This window comes from Grammomys surdaster, unplaced genomic scaffold (assembly GCF_004785775.1).
Source record: "Grammomys surdaster isolate TR1022 unplaced genomic scaffold, NIH_TR_1.0 910, whole genome shotgun sequence".
NCBI lineage: Eukaryota > Metazoa > Chordata > Mammalia > Rodentia > Muridae > Grammomys > Grammomys surdaster.
The window spans coordinates 334,658-345,773 of NW_021605329.1; positions in this window are offsets into that span (position 1 = coordinate 334,658).

An 11,116-nucleotide genomic window follows, 5' to 3' on the forward strand; every position below is an offset into this window, starting at 1 on the left:
TTTGTAGAAATAACATCTTTCAGAAATGAGAAGGGTATCGATGGCTGCAGGTTGGTGAGTTTGGATAAGCAGGTACATGCTAGATACTGACACATGGCCACAGCTCTTGTTGACTGGTAAGACTCTTCAATGGTTCCCTAGATTAAGATTGCTTCTAAACAGAGTATCATTGGCCATGGCTCTTCTGTTTCTCTTTCCTTTGATGTTCAAAAGAAATCTGATAGCGAAGTCTAAGCTGTTTATAAGGCATTTTCCCCAGCTCACATGTCTATAAAATAAAAATACTACTTATTCCATGTAAAACCAAATGAACTTTGTGTGCAGTGTCTGGTACAGCGACCAAAATATGCAAACATTCTCAATAGATGCTCAAAGGTCACACAGGGTTCTTTTAAGCTAAGCATTGGGTACAGGATTATATTGAGCAAGAAGTTTTAGTTAATCTGTGTGATGGTGTTCAGAACACAACTGGGTTGATCTGGGTTGTCATATTGCTAGCTGAAAACTGTCACTTCTTGGGGAAAATGGAAGTAAGAACAACAAAATCCTTCATTTGAGGAACTGCTATCTCTAATGTATTCCAAACTTGTTTTCCTCCATCTGAACTAAGCTGATTCCTTCACTAGAGTCATACACACATGACATATTCATCTAACAGAATTCTCATTGTTCAGGGCTAGATTCTGACCAAATGGCTAAAAGTAGCCTTCAGTGATGGCTATCTCTTTTTACTTGTTTGTTTTGTGCATTTGTGTGTCTGTTTCCTTTCACCAAACTGTAAGTTTCCAGAGAGCAGGAACTTTTGTTTTTATGCTGTGTCACTGAATCTCCGCAGGTCACATACTTACATATATTTAGTGCAGAACAGCATTAAAAATATTTGTTGAGTATACATTTGAATGGTAGGCCATGTTTGACACTCACAATGCAAACATGTACAAGTCATTGAGTTATTACCATTACCAGTGCCCTGTTCTCAGTCTGTGGTTATGAAGCAGATGTTCAATAACATTTTTTGGATAAATTAAAGAGCAAAAACCTCATTTAGCATGTATTTGAGAATAGTCACAAGCAATGAGACTGTGGTTTAGAAAATGTTTACCAACTCTAACTCCAGGGTAAGGCAAAATACAATGATTAGAAGGTATAAGAACACCCATAACCAATAGTCAGGAGTTACACAATTACATGCTGCCTTGAAACCTGTGTGGCATTTCCCAGGACACTGAATTCATGTTGTCTCTCCTTCCATCCATCAAATCTACACTTCTTTCTTGAAAAGACAGGCTCAATGTTTATTGCTTCCAACAATGATGGATATATGCTTCTCAAGAAATACAAAATGAATTCCAACATATTTTCTATCAGTCTCTATTGTTCAGTGTCCAGATAATGAGCACTGAACTGTCACATATCTGGAAACCAGAAGACAATAGACAAACAATAGAAGAAGAATAATAGGTCTGTGATTGACCCAAGAATGAACCAACAGACTTTTCAAAACCAAAAGTGAAGCCAGAAAAAAATTACATCTTCCACCATCTGCTCTCTGACCCTGTCTTCCCAGGATGTGCTATAGATGATAGCTGAACCACTAGTAGATCCAGTCCTATGTTAGCTCTGTGACTAACCAAGGGAGTGTGCAAATTCTACCTGGAGTAGACAGTCATGGTTAGTGGTAGGGCTAAGCTAATAATGAAACAATTTCTGTTGCTTTACATTGGATGGATGGACTAAGTGGGTTACACATTTCACACATGTTTTATAATCATCAACATACCTAATATTTACTGTATGATGATTTGTCAAGGACTTGTAATTTGTGGTTTCTGGTTTCACTTAAAATAAATAAATAAGAAAGCATCACAGGAATCCAGACTAAAAATCATAGGAAAACTTATCAAAGTCTATTATTTGAATTATATGAAGCAGCAGAAGAATTTTTATCCCAACTAAACTGAATGAATGGTCTGAGCTATTAACACTTGGGTTGCTCTGTCAACAGAATACTCCAAACTCAGTGGGAATTGTCTCCAAAATTTTTAGCTAAAATATGAGATTCAGAAACGGACCATAGAGAGCCAATTTGGTAAACATAGATGGTCAGTATGCCATCCAAAGGCATGATGGTTTAATGTTTTTGAAAAATGATAAATTTCATCAAGTATCCTTTTCAAGGGAGCTTGCTCAGCTCTCATCTCCAGTGATCCTTCTCTTTTCCACTTGTTGCCACCAGGTGGCGAGCCAGTTATGCAAACACTCAGTTCAAGAGTGCTTACGAAATGACAAGATCGGGCGCGTTCAGGGTGGTATGTCCACTATGTTCATAACAGCTTTATTTATAATAGCCAAAAGCTGGAAAGAACCCAGATGTCCTTCAACAGAGGAATGGATACAAAAAATGTGGTACATTTACACAATGGAATATTACTCAGTTATTTAAAACGATGAATTCAAGAAATTCTTAGGTAAATGGATGGAACTAGAAAATATCATCTTGAGTGAGGTAACCCAATCACAAAAGAATACACATGGTATTGACTCACTGATTATTGGATTTTAGCCCAGAAGCTTGAAATACCCAAGGTTCAACTCACAGACCACATAAAGCTCATGAAGAATGTAGACCAAGTGGGGGTGCTTTGGTCCTTCTTAGAAGGAGTAACAAAATACTCAAGGGAACAAATATGGAAACAAAGTGTAGGACAGAAACTGAAGGAGGGACCGTCTGCAGACCATTTCTGAGTATTCATTCCATGTGCAGTCACCAAAAGTAGGCGCTGATGTGGATGTCAGGAAGTGCATGCTGACAGGAGCCTGACATAACTGTCACTTAGATGTCTGCAAGAGTCTGACATATTCAGAGACAGATGCTCACAGCTAACCATTGAACTGATCATGGGGTTCCCAATGGAGGAGTTAAAGTGAAGACTGTAGGAGATGAAAGGGTTTGCGATCCTATGAGAGCAACAATACCAACTAACCAGAGCTCCCAGGGTCTAAACCACCAGCGGGAGCACTTAGGGAGGGACCCATGGCTCAAGCTACATATATATGCAAGGGAGGATGGTCTTGTCAGGTATAGGTGGGAGAGGAGATCCTTGGTCCTATGAAGGCTGAAAGCCATGTGTGGGGGAATTCGAGGGTGGAGAGGTGGGTGTTGGGGGGTAGATGGGGGCACATCCTCAAAGAAGCAGGAGGAGAGGGGATGGAATAGGGGGTTCCTGGATAAAAGGGGGGTAAATGGGGTAAGCAGAGAATGTCTGAAATGTAAATAACATATCCAATAAAAATAATTTTAAAAAAAGAAAAGAAAAGAAATGACAGTACAGGGAAACTGGGATTCAGTTGAAAGCATTCACAGCACTTGCTCACTGTTGAAGACTGTCTTGCTAGTTTTGTCCTGCCTTCTTTTAGAGTAAACACTGATGGCTACCTATCCAAATCAGAGATAATTTGAACAGTAAAGTTTCAGAAAGATTTTTTTTAAATCAGAAACATTGGATTTTTAAAACTACACCAAAGACTGAGTATTAATAAGTTCAACACCTGCTCCCTATAATTGTTACACATTTTCTTGACCTCCTAGAATCTGCAAATAGTGAATCCTTCCTAACTTCCTTCAATTAACCTGTAATAATCATATAGCTTTAAATTGCTACTTACTAACTTCTGGCTATCATCTGATTAATCTCAAGATATTAAAAAATTCAAAAAAGCCCTATGAACCAATAAAATTTAAAACCATCACATTGACAAAACCAAAGAGAGTCTAAGAAGCTGTCACATCCTAAAGAAATCCATAGAGACATGATGTCAAAATGGAGTGTGATATCCCAAATAGAATACTAAGCAGAAAAGGATGTTATATAAAAAAGAAAAAGGATGAAATAAACTGTAATATGCTTATACTAGTATAATTTATATTGACTTGCTAATGATATGAAAGGTACCATAATTATATGTACAATTACAAAAATAAAATGTCCAGAATAAAAGAACAAAGGTATATGGATCTATAGAAACTAAAACAAAACAAAGCAAAGGAGAGAGAGAAAGAAAGAAAAGAAAACAAAAAAATAAAAGTTCAGTCCATAAAACTAAACAATTCCTGGAAATCTCATGAAAATAAAATTTGAAAAATTAGTAATTTGAGAACCTGAATTTCTTCTACAATATAAATTTGTATGCTTCAAAGACTCTTTGCAAACATATGTGGGGCGGTGGGCTGTGTGAAGCAGCTGGGTGCCTGGTTGAGCATAAGTCTTGAACCCTGGACCTTTATAAGGTGTTCAACTCTGCCCCCAGGCCCTGGTTCTTTTCATTCAGCTTCGGCCTTCCACAGCCCCTCTCAAAGAGAGGTCTATGATCACCAGTCACGAGGAAGAGTGCCTCAGGCTCTCCCACATGCAGATGAGGTATCTCCAAGCTCTCAGAGCAAGCCAATAGACATTATCTGTTGCCAGACCCTAACCCACCTTGAAACTGTATATAAGGGATTTATTCTGGAGAAGTAAAGATGTGTTCGGGAAACATCCTGATGTCCCAGAGTTTCTGTCTCAAGAGCTGTAACACTTAAGGAGAGATCTGCTCTCCCGGAACCTTCCTGGGGCACCGAGCTGCTTCCTTGCCAGCTAGCCGGCTTCCTATTGGTCAGCATGGAGAGATAGGTGCCTCATCTGGGAGTGACTGAGCTACAGTGGAGACTCCAGAGACAGCAGCGGGGGGCAGGCAATCTCCCCTCCCTGCTTGGACTCCGTGCCCTTTGGCACAGATCTCCCACACCAGGCCATGCCAGAGACTGATGGACAGTGGAAATGCGGGCAGAGGCAGTGGCAGAGACAGTAGCAGACCCTCTCTCTCTCTCTCTCTCTCTCTCTCTCTCTCTCTCTCTCTCTTCCTCCCTCCCTCTTCTCTTTCCTCTCTAACTTTCCTCTCTCTTTCCCTTCATACTTGATAACTCTAAGACACTAAATCTTAAACAATACCTCATTTTCAATAGACTAGGCCCAGATTAAAATGAAAGATTTAAGAATCAAAAGCAGATACAAATATGCATGCAAACAGTCAGGGTTTTCTGGTGCTCATTTCCTGCTTATGTTGGCTTAACACTTCTTACATTCTTACACTGTACTTATGATGGATCCTGAGCATTTGGTTTGCTTTCTTCTTCCCTCTGTCTTTCTTGTATTGCCTTCAGGGGTTCCACAGCCTCTCTGCAGAAGTTCTGGATAACATGGACACTGGGTCTACAGCATTTGCATAGTTACGGCTAGAGCCCTTTGAGAAATCCTTTTTTTTTCCTTTCTGAAGGGTGTTTCTATCCAAAGGCCTGTTTGCAAATATGTTCCACTTTGGGGTAAAAACTTTTAAGACCAAACTGAATTTTACTGTTGATTGTTGCAGGCACTATTTCATTAACTATAGACCTTTTCCTTTCTGATCAGGTATTAACAAGAGTATGTAAAAGTGAAAATCTTGGGAGTTTTGAAGAAGAGACCTTCTAAGTGATATAGACTAAGGGTGGGGTATAAAGGCTAGTGAGTAGAAATAAACAAGCCATCCTTTTCTCTCAAGTTGTCCGATGTATATAGTCACCTCCATTTTATGTTCAGCAGCTTCAGAGATCTGATCGAGCCTCTTACTATTTGGGTAATTGCTGCCCTCATTTCATCTAGAAATAGGACAAGAAACACCCTAACCACACATTAGGCTGAATTATTGGAAGTTTGGTACAGGACATAATGAACACTCCCTACAAATGTTTAAGACACATTAATAAATGCTGTGTTCATAACTCATTTTCATGAAAAGTTTTATTCTTTAAAAAAATCCACATTCTTAATTAAAAATAAAAAGACTACTTGAAGTTTAATTGCTTTCTTAATATCAAGTTACAAGACTTCATTTCCAAGACAATGAGGAGTAGATATGATGGCCTACTTCTTTGAAAGAGTTTTTCAGTTTTTTGTCTGTTTATTTGTTTCTAAAGTTTCAGAGTTGAGAGTAGTTTAGTGTCAAATACCTTGTCATCACAGCTAAAACAAAAGGAGAGACTTTGGATGTTCTCTCAAAGTTATTTTTTTTTATCTTAATTCTTCAAGGAGTACACTTAATCTATGATTCAGAACTCCCAGGCAGAAATTTAAAAGTGCCTTTTACGAAGACAAATTCCTGGTGGGCTGGTAAGAAGCCCATGAGAGTTTTAATCCAATCACTACAGTGTGATGACTAAGCGTTCACACAAAATAGCAACTACAATTGAAACTTACATATGAGGAAATGTAGCATTAATAAGAAAGCAAACAGCTAGAGCTTGCCAAGGGAAGCTGAGGGGAAGCTGGTTACTGTAGACTGAGGGAGGCAGAGGCGGTGTAGGGTGGAGGAAAGGCTGTTGATGGTGCTAAAGTGGTTTGGAAAGAGCCAAGGCGTCACTCACCCATGTGTCTGCACAGTAGGAGGCAGTAATATGTTCTATATCAAACAAGAAAACATGGATTATTGAGCATTTTAATTACAAATAAAAATGTTAGATCTTTTTGTCAGATTTAAATTTATATATCAGTGTTTATATTGAAACATAATATGACAGCTCCCTGAAATGTGTTTATGTACTCATGTAGCAATTATAACGAGTTTCATTTTCATGAAAAAGAAAAAGGAAATATTTTAAATTCATAGACATAAAATTATAACTAGGCAGTGTTTATATATTTAAGTAATAAGTCTGAAATTTAGAACCCTGTTAGCTTTCTTGACAATTAAGAATGTGTTTATCATGCAACAAAGATTTTAGCAGACAGACCATAGCCAATTCCTCCCTCTTTCCACATGTAATGGATGCATGATTTGTGTTCTGAGAAAATGTCATCTGTAGGATTACAGTTGTACACAAATTTGCTTTTCTATCTTCTATCTGATAAGGAATTTCCAGAAACTTCTTTGTTAATTATCCACTGTTCTCACTGTTGGTTTGAATATTCTATATGTTCTTATTGTATGTCCTCTCTAAACTTCACACTAATGCTCTCTTATCTAGACAATTTCAGTGGAAAGCTGTACATAGAAATTTTCAAATATTACTATGAAAAAGTTGTGCTTTACTTATGGTTTGTGCTTTACTTATAATAATGTTTCCCTGAATATAAAACTTGAAGAAGTTATTTTCCTTCACCACATTGGTATCTATTTAGCAAATGTAAGTCCAAAAATAATCTAGTTATTGTCAATGCTTTTTAGTTATTTGGAAGATTTAAAAATTATGTTTACTCTTGATCATACCCTAATCATTGAACATATAAAACTGTAGATTTATACAGAACTATAGATTCATAAACTGATCTGTTACTGAAGAATGAGTGCAGTTTTGATTTTTAGCCAGTGAGCTACATGGATCATTTGAATATATTACCCTACTCTGCTGCTGTCTTTCTTGATGCTCCTCTCTCTGGCAAGCATGCTGTCTCCTTCAGTCATCTTTCAACCCAAGTATTCCTTCAAGTGGTAATCAGCTTCAGAGAGCTAATTTTAAAAAGGAAGCAACTATGTGTATGTTACCACTTTCTAATTAAATATACAAATGATTCTCTTCCTGGTTTTTAGAATGATCTGGAATTTACCACAGAAATTAAATTTCTTTCACCGTAACAAACCACATGATATATAAATTGTAAATTATTGCTAAAAGGAGACACCACATAATTATACTAAAATTCAAGTGACAAAATAAGTCATGTCTTTAATTACTCAGAAGTAATTATTTTAACTGTGGCCATATTTGATTTTATTATTTCTATGAAATTCTTTCCTTGAGAAGTCAGGTGCAACAGAAACTGAGATGAGACAAAATAGCATCATTTCTCCAATATTAACGCAAAAAAAGTAAATATCCTAAAAGAAAGACAGGAAACACGAATGTTTATGTTTAGCAACAATGAGGATCTCTCATGATCTAAACTGTGATGAACACGTGCTGTTCCATAGGCTGTGCTTGTGACTCACGGATAGAGCCTGCCTGGAATGCTGCAGGACCTGGTTTCAATCCTCTGCACTTCAGTTTCTCTCACTTACATGGAGGCATGTGACACACAGACTTCTAGCGGAAAGGGGCCTACACTTGAGATTGTATTCTACTCTCTCACATCTTTCTTATACAGTAAAAGGATTCAAAGTTTCTTAAACAAAGTCTGCTCACTCAATTATATATTTTGTCATAAGAAAAATATTTGGAAAATACAGACTTGAAAGTAATATTCAGAAGAATATTTCTGGGATGGATGGGATTTTTCAACATGTGTGACTTTAATAACATAGGATTAGATATAAACGTACATTATGTTTTACATTTAAAATATAAGTTGAGGGCTGGAGAGATGTCTCAGAGTTTAAGAGCACTTAGTGTTCTTCCAGAGGTCCTGAGTTCAATTCCCAGTAACCATGTGATGGCTCACAACCATCTGTAAAGGTATCTGATGCTCTCTTCTGGTATGTCTGGACATTTTTATATGTATATGAGCAACAGTGTACTCATATACATAAAATAAATAAATCTTTTATATATATATATATATGTTGAGATAAGATTTATACCAACAAGTTAAAGAACAATAATTTAATGATAAGCATTAAAAAAAACAAAGAGAAAAACATAAAAGAGAAGTATTACTTCATCAATGTGATTTTTAAAATAGGAATTTATTTTACAACTAATATTAGTTGGACAATATCATTGTTTTCTCATTATTTGTATTTACTTTTCATCAAGGAGAACGTAAATATTTTTAACACAAAAGGCAGTCACCTCATATTAGAGAAATGGATGAAATTATGTGAAAAGCTTATGTTTTCTCTCAGTTTAGACATCCCTGCCATAGGAGGTTTGCCACATAAAAGAAGCATTCTTCATTGACCACCTTAATTGAGTATGGCACTTTCAAGCCAAGTGCTATTAATACTGTTCTGTCTATATTTGGTCATTCATATAGGCCTACATAGTGCATTCAAAATTATTCAAAATTATTATCTTGTTTATTCCTCAAAAGATATTCCTCTATGCATATAAAAACAAATTAAAGCCCAGAGAAGTCAAAAGACTTTCCCTGAGACAAACAAGTGTCAAGTGGCAGAGGTAAACATGCAAAGTTTTCCTCACAGGTCATGTATGACACACTAGAGCATGCAGCATAAACATAGGGCATAGTTTCTGCCTTAGAGGAACCTGAACTTTTGTTGGGAAGATGACTGGCATCCCCAAAACAAATTATGTGTGTAGTAGATGGCACATTAGGGTTGGGATCAGACAGACTTTATCACTCAAAAAGCCTGCTTCCATGAGTACACTGAACATGGATGGAAAGCATTAAAGATTAAAAAAGAAATGTAACTGATCAAAGTAGCTATCACAGACATCTGTTGTCAGTAGATATAAGAGAATCTGAGATAGAAATTGTCTTTCATCTCAGACTTGTCTCAGTACAATCACATCACATTCACATTACTATGTCTCATTGCCATGTGTCGCCCCAACATCCTGTAGCACAAAGACCAACTGGAAAGTGGAAGCAGGCAGAATGCCTCCAAGGAATTCGTCCAGTTTACCTTGATACTGGCCTCTAGACTGGCCTATCATATGATGCATCCAAGACACACAGGACAACTATGCTATTCCCAGTGGTCTCAAGCTCTGACCTATGTAAAGACACTAGCAGGCCATTAATATCCAGCAAGCTATTAGCTAGAGCACTAAACTAAGAACAGGGTTTGCAATCTGCTAATGTTTTCTTAAAATCTTGTTAAGAAAGAATGAAAGCCATTGTTAATAGGAGCAATATAAATTAGGCAGGATAATTAGCACTGCAATTTTCTACCTGTGTAAAGGTTATCTTTCACCTCTTATTTTTCATTAACACAATTGTGTCCATTGGAAAAACACAGTCAAGGGGAAAATTTTAGGGAACTGTACTGTAGTCTTGCTTAGCCAAACACACAGATGTATTCCTGACAAGACACCATACCATCAGTTAGAAAGTATAGGGAGTTAAAGTCATTTGGTGGAAAAGAGAGACAGATCAAAAGTGAACTGTTGTATTTTGTTCTTTGTGGACAAATTAATGTAGATAAATTATATTCATAACACTTGACACACTAGTGGGTACTGGAAACCATGCCAGTTATAATGGGAGTAGTAATTGTAGTAATGAGAGAAGGTAAATCCATATTATCACCTACACAGCTTCTCTCCCGAGCCTTTTGCTTTTTCTGTATCCCTTCCTCATCTATTCCGATCTCTCTTTTCTTATCCACCTTTTCATTACCAATCCCCCTTTCTACTGGTAACTCTGTCATGTTACAGGTCTGTTAAAATCTAAATATATCTCAGCTTATTCTTTTGGGTACATTTCTTATTGTTCATCTAATTTTAGTTAAAGAGGGTTGAAATTTAGTGTACTTAGAATTGCCTTAAATTTTATTATTAGAAATCATGTACTTCCCAGAATTCTGCAGCCTGTCTGCTAAGTTCCCACTGACCTGAGTCAGCAGTTACATAGCAAAGACTCTCTCCTTGTGATAGCCTAATTATCTCCTTTAATAGATATCTAGACTAATTCTACATCTTTGCTTTTTGTTTGTTTGTTTGCTTGCTTGCTTGCTTGTTTATTTGGTTTGGTTTTGTTTGATTTGATTTTTTTGTATGCTGACTTCATTTTCTTCAGGTATATATCCCCTAATGGTATAATTGTGTACTAAGTAGTTCTACTTTTCTTATTTTCATAGTCACTGTATTATTTCCATTTCCATCAAGAATGTATGAGGTTATTTCCCCCTATATTCACACCTGCCTGTCATTTTTTTTTTTTACAATAACTACATTAACTTGGCTGAGAAAGAATCTCAATGTAGTTTTATTTGCATTTCCCTTGTGTATAAGCAGATTTAATCCTGGTTCATATTCAGTGTAGTTCAGAATCCAAGTGAATAAGAATATAAAAGTCCAAATTCATTAATTTCATTTTTAAATTGGTTTTAAGTTTATAGTTGCCAAATAAACATACTTTTAAGTAAATATAGCATCTAAACTGCAAGATCATACCTTAACAGATATCTTGTGTTTATATAC